The following is a 14,375-nucleotide window of genomic DNA, read 5'->3' as shown; positions in this document are numbered from 1 at the left end:
TAATAATAAAAAGAATAATCATTATCATAAGAATACGAAAAATAAAAATGGTCCGTGCAATTTACTACCCGTCCTCCTCACCGCCTCACCTCCGCGATCCTCCCACACCACAAGTATTTCCCATACCTTCATTTATTCGTGGCAGCCTGCCACAAATAAATTATGTCCACCACAAATAGATTTTTCGGCTTTTGGCTCGACCAACGCAATATTGTTCCGTTCATTGATGTCTGCATAGCGTTCTTTCTCCGTTATTGGCTTCACACACACATGTATGACAGCAGTGCGCGGTAAAAGCGAAACTGATACAGTCCGATCCAGTCTCTCTTCTCCTCTCTCCCAAATTTAAGCACCAGTCCTCGGCTCCACAGTGTCGACTTGCTCCACTGTCCTACTAGAGTTTATTTTTATTTTTTTTAGCCTATTTATTTATTTTTAGGGGATGGTGTAACTAGTTGCTTACTGTAACTAGTAATCTAACTAATTACCTTTGAAATAAAGTAATAAGAACTGTAACATGATTAGCCTATTTAGGAGTAATCAGTACCCCCAGTAATCTAATTACTTTTCAACAGTAATTTGCCCAACACTGCTGTCGATGAATCGGTAACAGAAGATAACTCAGAAGAATGACCGGCCCCTGGGCCACAGCCAACAAAATTGGCCCCCTCAAAAATATAAAGGAATAGCCCTGATCTAAACCTTTTTATTTGGGCATAAAACTAAAAGAGAGCACACACACAATAGACTAATATGTATAAAAGTGAACCAGGAGGTAAACAGCGACATGCATGACTGCTTGTGTTTCTGGCTCTGTCTGATTTGTCACCACGCTCCCAGATCTCTGGTGACTACACCTCATTTGTAATAAACCAGATTTCTTTATACAACATATTATTGCTTTTTTTCAGCATAGGTGGGTGTGTGTGTGTTGTAATGAAATCTCATTATTTGCTCGACTGCAGCAGGTCACTTATATGGAAAAACTGAAACAGTGCCGTTGTTTTTCTGGTGAGGGCAGTCAGTCTCCTCTGCTCGACTTCATGTCAGAGTCACAGAAAAATCATCCCTGTGCTGTCTGGTTCTTTCATAATGCTCGACTGCTCTTCCTCATAGATGATGGTGGTGAACATGATGCCCTAGATGTGCTTTTGCCAACCAAACACTGATGACCACATGTGTTATTTGAAGGAAAGTTCCTGGAATAGAGAGGGGGGTGACACATCCCATTGCACCATCTTTCAGTCTCTTGTCCCTTTGGCTTGCAATCTGTTTCATATGCTCACTCACACACGCAAAGTGGGATCAACTGCATGACTGGGAATGTCTCCTCACAAAGGCCGTTTGCCTGTCAATCATCGCATTCCTAATTAGACACACTGTATCTGTGAATGTCGCCTGGTTTCATTTTGGCGTCTTTGCTTTGAAAACAACCTGCGTCTCTCACTTAGTCAAAATTTAATGAGGCCGGGACAATGAGAGAAAGCTGGAGCATGTGCACGGCTTCTGTGCTACTCTTAATGATCAAGCGATTACTATTGTCACAGCCAGTCATTACCATTTCCACTGTGTGATTTCTATTGTACAAAGCTCTCATTATCCTTTGTCACCAGAGAGAATTTTACTTCTTTAGCCTGATATACACAATCTTGCAGTCTTTGGAGGGACAGATCTGTCTAATTAGCCCAGAAGAGGACTTTCCCCTGGAGATCAGCTTCTAAAAACACACACTTGACCGTTTGGAAAACAATACGACTTCTGTAATCCCCCGTCTGGCACAGGTGGCCAGACAGGGAATTAGTTGAATGTGATATCCAATCATTATCTTTGATCCCGCTTGTGTGTAAGTGTGTGTGTTTTCTGTGTCAAAGTTTATATCTTCAAACAGAGCATGCTCTATTTGCTCTTGTATTGTAGGTGCACGCACACACACGCGTACACACAGAACCAAGGGTCACACTGGCCCATTAACAGCCAGTCTTCTGTGACGTTCAGAGACAAACACTATTATAATATTTATGACTCATTTTCACAAGCTGCCGTTTGCAGGAAAAAAAGGATGCATGTTTTCTGGGGAAATTACTCAGGATGTGACTCAGGAATTACTGATGGATTGTGATAAAATGGATCAATCAAATACTGGTTTACCCACACTGAATATTATAGTCTTGCTGCTGCTCATCCAGTCAAAATTTATTTAGTCCGAGAACAAACTTTTCTTATTTTCTGAATTAAGTTAATTTAGAAAGTAGGCTAGATATTGACTATTAGGTGGGCAAGCTTATTATTATGATGTTGACTGTAAGCTCCAAATAAAGCTGTCAGTGTTTACATGATTCTTTCACGCTCCTGTCTTCAGGCATCCATACAAAATTAGATTTGCATCCAAATAAATGTGAATATAAAACAGCTAGAGTATGACTCAGTGTAAACTTGGCCAACAAAACTGAAGAATGCAGGTTTGTTAGTGTTGTGATCAGAAACTGTTGTTTTTAAGAAACTCAAACTAATTTTTCTCAAATCACAACTTTTCTTAAAGGGATATATCGTTCAACATTTTGGCAAATTGCCCCATTGCCTATAGTACTATATAGTCATAGCAGTAGCTTACCTTTATTTGTCGGTGTGAGCTATTTTTACAACCGCAGAGCCGAGCGGCGAGCTGCTCAGAGCTACACTACGGAGGCTAATGGGATTTCTTGGTTTCCCTCATCAAACTCATCACACAATCCAACAACTCCAAAACACTCTGGTGGACAAGTTGTGACCTGCACATTCACCACGCTATGAGATAATAATGTAACGTTACGAGACGGCGTTGTTTTGCAAAACCGCTGATGCACATTGCCTTCAGGGACAGTTTTTCAGCAAGCAGTCTCTGCATTTACCTTGAAAACAACTCTGCCTGGTAACGTAAGAGCGGAGTTGTTGGATTGTGTATTTGATGAGTTTGATGAGGGAAACCAAGAAATCCCATTAGCCTCCGTAGCTTAGCTATGAGCTAGGTAACAAACCTATGACTATAAGGATTATGGCAATGGGCCAAATTGCCAAAATGTTGAATTTTAAAATCCTATTCAATAGAACTTTTTTCAGTTTTCTATCATACATCCCTAGAGGAGAAGAACTGCCTCTGTCCAGGCGACCATTGTAACTTTGTATCAGAGATAATCTCTGTCTGTACTATCACACCTGAAAACACAGATCATATGACCATTCACATACACTAGGTACATGTTATAGAATACTACTGAGCATACTAAAGGCAGTAAAGCATCAAAATGCAGATTTGAACTGTGCATCAGCTGCTGGCATAGACAACAACAAGGCTTTGTAATACTTGTAACTCCTTATCCATGTTGCTTTCACCACTGGCAGTCATGACCAATATGACCCAATCAGGGAGTGGCAGTGGTATAAACGTCATTGTTTCCACAGGTCTCTGTTTCTGTCTATCCAGACTAGCCTACAATCCAACCCTGGAGTTCTCAAACTAAAACGAGTCTGATAGTTTTTCCTAAAATCTTTGTTTTAGTGGCTTTAAAACTTTAGAGCAGTTACAATTCTCAGCGATTTATGAAAAAAAAAAACCTATGCAGTTTATACTGGGCTTCACCTGCACAATAGGAAGTAGAGTAGGTCAGTTCTATTGTAGTTTTCCTGCATGGTCTTATGGGAGTGAGTGACATAACCCTGTATTTCTAGTCACACGTTCCCACATTGAAATCACACCCTGCTTTCATAAAACCCGCTGACCAGACTCTTATCCTGCTGCACAACAACCTTGAGCCTTTGGACAATGGAGACAACAACCACTTGGAGATCAGTTATAGCCAATTCTGAGGAGCTGTCAAGGGAACAAAAGATGTTGCCACTCAGGTGGTGTAGCATAACGTCTGTGTGTACATCCCCTGTCAGCTTCTCTGTCTCTTGTTCAAGTGCTTATCCATCAATTTAACCCAACACTCCTTCACTGTCTCATGCACAATCAGCGTGGTGTGGAGTGATCCGAGCGCCCGGGCGGCCAACAGCCAGGAGCGGCAGAGAGTGTCATTGCCCTCCTTTTTCCTACTTCAGGCGTTTTAGACACTCGGATATGGATCATGTGCACAATCACGCAGACACGCAGCACGGTGCGCACAAAACTACACTTGCGGGTCAGAGAGGTGACGGTTGGAGCGTCAGAGCTGTGTCCATCATCGCGGATATAGTCTGTCACCAGCATAATGGGATGGGATTTTTAAAATATGCCTGTAAGAGAGAGAGAGTAAGAGCTCTGTGTAGCCCAGATGGAGGAGGCTTGTGTTAAGTGCTCACATTTTCTGCAGGCACTTTTTGATGAAGACAAATCATCATGTTTCAGTTGCAATTGAGTCGGACAATGGGACCAATCAGGCCAGTATGAGGTATGAAGAATATAAATCCAAGATAAACTAGGAGGATAACTCATTGTCAGGACATACACATTGTTCTGGGTTAAATTAGGCAATGCTTTATTCCAGAGAGTGAGCGCAGGCCAGGAGGGGATCACACTGCAAAAAATATCCATCTCATAAAAAGGCACATTCTTTTGTAAAAAGGCATGTTTTAAAGATTATCGCTCCATTTTTCATTGCTTGAGGGAAAGCACTTTTCTCAGACTCAGTCCTGAGCAAACCGACTCTTTCATTCTTTATGAATACAATATAAAACAAAACAGCATTTCAGTTGATGCCTTACAAACTGTTTATGTGCCAGGTTGGAAAACAACAAAGAGGTTGATGTCCATGTCCAACCATGAGCAAATTCAAACAGCGGTACAAACAGATGGTATTCACAAGGTACAGGGAAGAAGAGGGGTATGGCAAACATAGGGTTCTCACATTTTGTCATAATTGTTATCTATTTGATTTATTTTGACATGAGCAGTTATGGCGTTGTCTGTTGGTGATTATTTGTTGTTTTCGTTGAGAGTATATATATATATAAAAACTAAAAAAAACACAGGATACACAGGAAGTAAGATAACCTATACTAAGGTACTAAGTGGAGAAGGGGTAGGAATTAATAAGCTAATGGTTCTTCCTACTCCTTTTCAAACATACAAAGCGTTGTATCAACCAAAATGTGATATCATTCACATGTTTGAAATAAAGCCTTCATTCATTCAATATTATTATATGAAAAATGGGTTAAGTGGCGTGTGAGATATAGTATGTGATTTGAAAGGGGTCTCTATTAGTATAACTGTTTTAATGTCTTTTAGATCATTGTTTTTGATCTACGGCCCTCTCCATTTACTGCAGCCTCTCTCAACTCATTTTCAAGATGAGTGTATGAGATGAAATGTTGATGATGACGACGATGATGATAGTAGGGCTCTTATTGGTGTGTGTGCATGTATGTAAGGTATGTTTGGAGGCTGCTCTTTGGTCGCACAATTACATTTCGTTGTGCTGTTTTTGTTTTCTAAACTGTATAATGACAATAAAGTGATTTGATTTGATTTTGATTTGAATCACATAACGACAAACAAAAAAGAAAACTTTAATAAAGCCACTGTCACTACCAGCCCAGGACCAAAGGGCAGACAGAAACTTGAACATGCAGAAGCATCTGCACTGAGGTCACTAATAAGTGGACCTCAGTGCAGGTCATGACCCAGACACTGTCCTATCCAAACCAGCACCTGGATCTATTATTGATAAATTGTTACACAGGAGGTTCAGTGTTTATTTGGCTTACAGACACACTCTGAGCTAATCTTTCATCCTTGTGTTAATAGTTGACTTATCTCCTGTTAGGTGCTAACAGCTTTGCCGAAAGGGTAAATCTTAAGGTGTCATTTCATCAAAATTAATGATCGTAAACTTCTCGAATAAAAAAACAAAACAAACACTGCAATGCTTGGCAGTGATAGTCATGTTTCTATGGTTGCTGAAGTGCGCACAAAAGGTGATTGTTAACTCCTAATGTGAACGGCTATTCATGACGTCCCCTCAGGGCAGCTAAACTCTGGTGAGCACTGCAATAAAGAACGAGAACAAGACTTGTTCCAGTCTGTTATTATGTGCGATACCACAGCACAACGGCAGACAGATGTCACTGAGAATGAGACACGGGATGGTGAGTGGATTGAAGCAGTGTCATGAGTGACACGGTTTAAGAGACATGAGTCACGGTGCAGACTGTTACCTCACTGTTCTCACACGCCGCCATCTGACTGGCTCCTCAGCTCGAGCAGGAGATGTCAGTAATGTAGTCATAGGAGAGGAGTGTGTGTGTGTGTGTGTGTGTGTGTATGTGTATAGAGCAAAAAGAGAAGCAAACACATGTACGTAAATATACAATAGGGATAATTGTGTGTGAGATGAGTGCATCAGGCTCCACTGACATGTAAAAGCATCTTAATGCCTGGATTGCAAATAAGACAAACAGCACTTTGGATAAACCCCTTGAGAGGAATCCTCTCGTTTTCGAGGGGATTCTAAAATACATTACAACCAAAAAAAAAAAAGGGACAAAACACTATCAACAATTTACAAACATACAACAACGGAGACAACAGACATTAACACAAACAAGAAATGAGTACAAGAACGAGCACAACCTCTCGATGGCCGCAAATGGCTATAGTAGTAAAACTAAGAGGAATGTATAATAATAACATAATATTGCAAATTGAAATTACAGTGTGTTGCAGATACAGTAATATTGTTATAACATCATCTGAAACATGTGCAAATTAACTCAAAATAAGAAGACAATGCATATTTAAACCTATGAAAAGAGGTCAATGAGCGTATGTTTAAAGGAAGATTATTCCAGTCTGATGGTGCTTTAAACATAAATGCTCTTTTACCAATTGATAGGACAATTGCAATGTATACATTTAAAAATAAACTGTAACCAGTGATTATGTCTTCTTATCCTGAGCGTGGGCCATTTGAGTGCATTATTACATGATAAAGCGATGAGTGTAAAAAGAGCAACCAAGAGCAAATCTACAAAGACAGTTATATGCTGTGTTGAGGGGTAGAAGATTGGTTTTGAATGCGTTTAGATATACAGTACTACATCAGCATAATCAAAAAATGGTAAAATAAGTTGTAAGGCAAGTTCCCTAAGTGTAAAACAGTTCTTGGATCGAAATAAAACACTGATACCAAAGTTGATTTTATGAAGAATATAGTCAATGTAAGGTTTAAGTTCTGAGTCAAGCCATAATCCTAAATAATTGAATTGTTCAACTCTATGCAGATTCATACCATTATTACATGTTATTATTAAGTTATTAGATTTTGTTTTTAGGTGATGTTTTGTACCAAAAGGTTATTTTTTGTACCAAACCAAACCAAACCAAACCAAACCAAGGGAAAGATTAAAAAATAGTCATATTGTTTAGTCTGAGCCTTAAAAAAAATCCTAAAATAGTAGCAGCTGCATATCATCTTCTGGAATAAGACATTAAACATTAAAATAAATTAATAAAATGTGTAATTTTATTGCTCTGTGATTAATCTCAAATGACCTCTGAGGTGCCACTCTCTGCAACATATCTCTGACTGTCGTAAAGTGCCAAGCACATGGACTATCAAGTGTACTGTGTCATAAAGCCAAATTGGAAACATGACAAGGTCTGACAGTCTGTACAGATTTATGTTGGGTTCACGCTCTGAGGATTTACACCCTTTTGCCTGAGCACAAACCACAGCTGAAATAACCCAAAATGGTCCAAACCCTCAAGCAGTCAGTGCCACTTCAACTGGTGCAGGAAAGTAGCCCGAGTTATATGGAACATTCTCATTTTATGTGCTATAACGGTATGAAGAAGACAAAGAAAGTGTCGTTTCCTTGCAGGAAATCCTAATAATTTACGCAGGAAAACGTGTTACGCTGCCGTCAAGACGCAGCAAAATGAGGATTTCTCTTGTTTTGTTTTCTTTGTGTTGCGGAGGTAGAGGTTCAGAGGCTGGACCTGTGATGCCTGATGCAGTCTGATCTTTGTCAGAGCCTGCGGCATGTCCACCAGCTGTGTCCAAACAATCCACACCCTCTGCCTGTGTCTGGGATCTTTGGCTGGAGCTGGTGGTGCTGGGAGGAGTGGGGGGGGGGGGGGTGGGGGGGTTGAGGGTGTGGGTCAGCTGAGGGTGTACCAAAAAGCTCCCTCTGTCTCTGTCTCTCCACGCTACAGTAACTTCTGCGTTTGACATGAGGAGGCCCTGGGCCCATCCATCCTCCCCCTGACAGCTCAGCTGCTCACGCAGGCAGGAGAAGGTAGACAGATCTGGTGTAGGCTTTCTGCTTTAAACTCATAATCTGTGACATTTTTTCATTTACTGAAATGTCTGTTTTCTTTCTCTGCCAGTTCGTATAACAGCGACTCAGTAGTGATTCCCATACCTGGACTATGAGACATTTACTGTACATATTTGCCAGTGTAATCTGGTGCATCAGTGCACAGGAATTGCTCTGTTTTACAGGTTCATATATAGTTATATAAAAAATAAAAATAAAAAAAAGAGAGAAAATAAAGACTGAAATTACAACTAAAGGGGTGAATGATACATCTATTTCAATACAGAATGCCATCAGAGACACTGTTTGTGGGCAAAACTAAACTCATGGGGCGTCGCAAAGCTAACTATACAGAGGCTACAGTCCTTGCTGCAGCATCCCTGGTTTGATTCCCCCTGCGCCCCCTTGCTGGATGTCATACCCCCTCTCTCTGTCTCCCCATTTCCTGTCTATTTCAACTGTCCTGTCAATTAAAAAGCGACCTCCCCCAAAAAATAAAAAATAAATAAAACATAAAAGATCATAATAAAAAAAACTCCTAACTCTTGGTTGGGTCACTCTTTTACTGTTAAAGTTAAATAAGCTCTAAGTTGAGAAAAAAAAGAGCAGTAATAAAAACAATCCTCGGTGGACAGGCTGGCTCGTCAAAGTTTCGCTCCTCATCACAGAAAGCCTCCCTCAAAAAGACTCGGGGGAAAAACCTGGATGAAATAAGAGATGTTGCCGTGCAGATGGTGCATCTTAATAGATGTGAGATCAGTGAGCTGTGATAAGGGACCATGTCTACTTTGAGCAGGAAGAACAGGCAATCCCAGTTCAGGCGGCTGTGCAGCATCTGCAGCCAGACATTAACAGATTACTATAGTGTTTGGTTGACAAATTGAATGCCACCGATGAGTAATGGCAAAAGAGACATTGTCACAGGAAACTGAGGACTCAATTGTTTCCAAATGCACTGGTGCATGTGCAAAATAAGAGAGAGGGAATGGACCCCAAAATCCTGAATGTTAAACCCCTTCTGCTCTGAGGTTTACACATACTTGATGAAGACAGTGCTATTTTGGTGCTGCAGCCATCAAAAATCATTATCTATCAATGAGCAACAAATCACCAATCATAGAGATCAAAAAAGCTGTAGGCTACTGACTTTTAAAGGAATGCTTTGGCATTGTGGGAAAATAGACTTCCTAAGCTTTGCCAGCCCCACAGTCTGATGCTGAGGCGCCTTAAGGCATCAACGTGTTTTTACACTTGAGATCAACCACAGGAAATACAATGTGTCAATCAACCACACTATTGCTGTTTTAGAATGAAAATGATGTCTGTACAGATGACCAGTCAGAAATCATCTCCATTCATACTATAACACCTGGAAATGCATGTCACATGATCGCACATGTACACTGGGCATGTGCAAACAGAAGGCAGAAGTATTAAAATGCAGAGTGTAACAACTGTACTACAGCTGTAATCAAAGACAACAGTCGGTGTCGCTTCCATGTTGCTTTCACCACTAGTAGCTGCCTGTTTCCAGTCTGTCTTTACCTGTCCAGACTACAACACAACCTTGAGTTTTTAAACTTCTCTGAGGAGTACAAGTAGCAGATGTGTGTTCTAAGACTAGAATGTAGTACTGTAGGTATTGTGGATGTAGCCGTAGAGGAGCTGGTGAGGCACCTGCGGTCAGAGTGAGAGTGAAGCTAAATGTTTCCTCCTGTTTCTGTGCTAAGCTAAGCTAACGATACGATAACCTTCTCCTGACTGTAGCTTCATTCTGGACATGAGGACATGACAATTTCACCTTCTAATATAATTGCCCAATATAATGAACTACAATAATCTACTAATAATATATAAACTTCCACCAGTCTTTTCCAAAACAACTGGATATGCACATTCCTTCAGACTATGGGCAGATATTTAGATTTAGCACACAACCAGGCAGCACTCATGCAGTAAGTGAACTTCCATTGCTCTCTGCTCTACAGCATTTGTCGGTAATCTTTCAGTGTCTTTGTTAATTATGTAAACGCAGGAACCGGTGGCTGTGAATGGACTAAATGAAGTCTGAATCCAATCTGTCCTCACGTCGGAGTCTGGGGATATTTTATTATGAAGGTAAAGAGGCAAAAGGCCATGTTCAGCTTGCCTAAATGTGCAAAGACCATAATAAACTTTCAGTCAGCTGCGTGCTGAGAAGAGCTCTGTGTTCCTCAACACCTTTTCCCCCCTGACTGGTGATGTTGCAGCACAGAACATAGCAAGGAATTGAGTCATATGGTTTCACTTTGAGGAATATACTTTCCTACATGTACTCTGTAAAGCTCAGATTTCCATTTTTGTAGGTGTGGTCTTCTATTTAGGTCACAACAGAACTCAGAGGAGAGGAATTCCCTGTGTATCCATGTGAGGGAGAGATTTTAATGAACTGCTCAGTGATTGAAATGGGGCAAATCAGTTTCTTTGACATGAAGGCATGACTGTTGCGCCTTTATTTTAAAAGCACGTACATTACGAAAAAGAAACAGAGCGAGTTGCTTTCACATGTCTGATCAAGACACCGATGTTCAGAGTTAGAAATTACTGCACAAGATGCACCATTACTGAGATTAAGGGGGAAAATTCCAAACCATACATCCTCAGTTCTTCATCAGGTTATCATAAGCTGCATACCAAATAGTTTTTCATCTGTGCAAAAAAAAAAAAAAAATGCATGTGTGGAAGTTTAGGGAGGAGGGTCCATGAGTTAAGAGCAGCCAGTGTGCTTGCAGCCCAGCCAGAGCTCCCACTCATACCCCAGGACAGTTCTCTATGATGAATAAAGGGAATGCTTTATGCGTCTAGTCCTGCAGGGTCTTGGCTAGTCATGCACTATAGCACTGTAGCTTATTCCAGCCAGCCAGACTGCTGGGAGAAACAATTTAAAACACAGAGAAAACAGTCTCATTAAAAGAAAACATTAGTTTGTGAGTGATTTCGGTACAAACCACATGACAATTTACCTTGAGCCCTAGGCATTTAATGGTAGCCTACGGCAGATATGCATTTGTCTGGTCTCTCAAGGGTGTAAAATGCAGGAGAAAAAAGGAAAGGGAGTGATTTCATGACATGATATTCCTGCTTCTCATGTGTCAGCAACCGAGCATCACCTTGCTGGAATGCTTTCCAAACCGCTAAACTATCAGCAGCTGTTAAACAATAAACAATAAATGTAAACTCATTCTTCAGTTTCTCACAAAACATCTCCGATACTTAAATTCTACTTTGGTTTACTTCTTTGGACAGGATACAGCCAGCGGTGGACTAAGTATTCTGATCTGTTCCAAGGAAAATCGACCCTCCTTTCAAGATTGTGAATGCAGGACTTCTACTAAAAAACTACCTATAAATCTACCATATGGGTTGTATTGTTCATTAACATATAAGCAGCATTTTAATGCTGGCAGAACTAATTTCAAGCCCCAGCATTTTTATGCAAGCAGCTGCTTTTGACCCCATAGCTCCATTTTATTGTCAGGTGATCACATGGAGGTTGAGGTTGTGGTGGATGGATCCACACACACACACACACACACACTGCAGGACCTTCACCACAACCACAAACCATGATCTCCTAAACCTTGCCAAATAGTGACCTAGCCAAACAGTGACTGCTCCACAGTTGTAACCACATGTTTTCATTATTATCACTATGACGGTGAAGGTTTGGTACACCTGCCATATGCAGTATAGTGTTTTTTATGCTTGGAACAGGGGCGGGTCCAGAGTATTTTCTGGTGGGGGGCACAGGGGGTAACAAGAGTGGGGGGGCCACCCAAAAGTAACAAAAATGAAGGCTGCCACTGATCGCTGTCTTGAATATTCATATTGTACAGTTACACACTGTTTACAGTCTTGTCTTTGTCTTCATTTTGCTTTTATTGGCCACATTGAATCTTTCACATTGTAAGGAAGATGCCTGACATTTCACTTGTTATTAAAATTATAGTCAATCAATAATCAGCTCTATCTTGCAAAAAGGAAGTCTTAGCAGAACCAGAAGTGGTTAAGAGCTTTACACAGTGATTGACATTGCCACAAGTCAATGACCATTGGGGGCACACAGGGTGGCCAATCAGATTGCAGGGGGGCCAGGTGCCCCCCTGTGCCACCATGGACGACCCGTCCCTGGCTTGGAGGACTTGGAGTTCCATTAGTTACAAAATATGTTCTACACCGATCGTGTTTTGCATATGAAATATGTATATTATACTGTGGATTACAAGGTTTCCCTGAGAAACGTAATAGTAAAATATCATAAAGTACCTCAAAGTTACACTTAAATGTAGCCCACGTGATAAAGTTACCTGTCCCACTGGAAAATTAGCAAATTGACTTAAACCTGGTGTCACATCTCATTCCTCTGATGCTACTTCAGTAGATCTGAGGATCAGTGGAAGTTTTCTCTGGTGTTTGTGCATGAGCAGGCACTTTTCTGCATGTATGCATGTGCTTGTGTTCGTTCCAGCCAGGAGTGTGGATTAGGTCTGGTCTCTGGCTCTCGTCAGCACATGCCGGACACGGCGCTCTGAGGCCCTGCATTCATTCCATGTTGTTTTCATTCCCCCACCTTTGCTAGGTGCACAAAAAAAGTTGTTTTCTCAAGTCTCTGCATTCCAGCAAAAAAAAAAAAAAGTGCTAGCATTTACTTTTACACACACCTGGATTGTGGCTGTTCATTTGATACCCAGCATTTTTCAATTATGCTGCACAGGCCCAAAAATATGCACCATTTCTTCTTTTGCACTAAATCGTTCTGGCACATGGGACAAGCAAACAAACTGTAGGTGAAACTTTATGAAACACATATTTCCTAATCCTTCATTTATCAGAGAAATCTGCATTTATCTTGGCCATTAGTGCTGAAAATAGCTGTACGAGCTGTATGAGTGTTTCATTCGCAGAGGGGCCCTATCACTCTGTTAGCACTGTGAACTGGAACAGGAAATATCAAGGCCTGTAATTACACTCAGATACAGAAGGTAAGGAAGTGAACTAACATTCCTGATCAGAGTGCAGCCTGGATAGAAGATACTCGAGACTTCCTCCAGTACACACATTCATTTATTAGCTTTTCATTAGGCATCTCGCCCTCAGTTTGATCCTTCCTCAAATAAAGCTACACAGATTTTCCAAGAAGAGTTTTTTTTTCTCCTTCATGAACAACCTGGGGGTCAGGATTTAAACCTCTGCTTCCAGTGCAAAGCTAACAAGACCTCTTACCACCACGCCATAACCAACTGCTCTATAAACACATACAGTCATGGTTTCATTAAGCCTGGCACACCATTGTTATTCCATGTTGGTGCTAATGACCCTTTGATGGCCTTATCCCTTTGATCCCAATGACATTTTCTGACATTCTGGGACTGGGCAGCAGACAGGAAGCAGTTGGCATGCTCTGACACATCCTGAGTCTGGCCAGCAGTTGTGCAGATGGTTTGAGCTGAACGTGTTGTGTCATCTCACAGCCCTCTTACCGGAATCAGACTTGGCTGAACACCCCCTGCCCTCAGCAAACTGTAACACCATTTATTAACCGCTTACCGCTGCACTTGCCCTTCTGTTGTGATTTTTGAAGTCGGATTCTAAATTTGGATTAAATCAGGTCACGTTGCTCATGGGAAAATCCTGCCTGTGTTGCCAATGTTGCGTCTAATCACACTAAGACATTTCTTAGATATGGACATTAAATATGCAATGGTTTTGGATGGCATCCAGGCAGGATTAGGATCATGAGCCATGTTTATTCTTTTTTGGGGGTTTTAAATATTAAACAGTATGAGCAATATTGTGGGTTTTGTTTGTGTTTAGTCAAGTTGATGTGTCCAAATGTGACAGGATGCTAACAACTGCGAGGAAACTGCCTGATCCTTTGGGACTGTGTGTTCATTTTGGCCCCCGGCTTTACTCCCTTTGTCAGTTTTGGTAAAACAGATGTGGCCATCCAAACTGACCTGGTTGTAAACTCTGCTCGTGGTGTGGCTCCGCTCCAGGTACAGCTCTGTCAGTCAGTGGGTCCACCACTGAAATATTTGAACCACAACTTGATTAATTGC

Source organism: Trachurus japonicus, chromosome 6, assembly GCF_045865225.1.
Source record: "Trachurus japonicus isolate A0001 chromosome 6, Traja_1.0".
Lineage (NCBI taxonomy): Eukaryota > Metazoa > Chordata > Actinopteri > Carangiformes > Carangidae > Trachurus > Trachurus japonicus.
The sequence above is the reverse complement of the archived record's forward strand: the minus strand, read 5'-3'. Positions refer to the sequence as shown.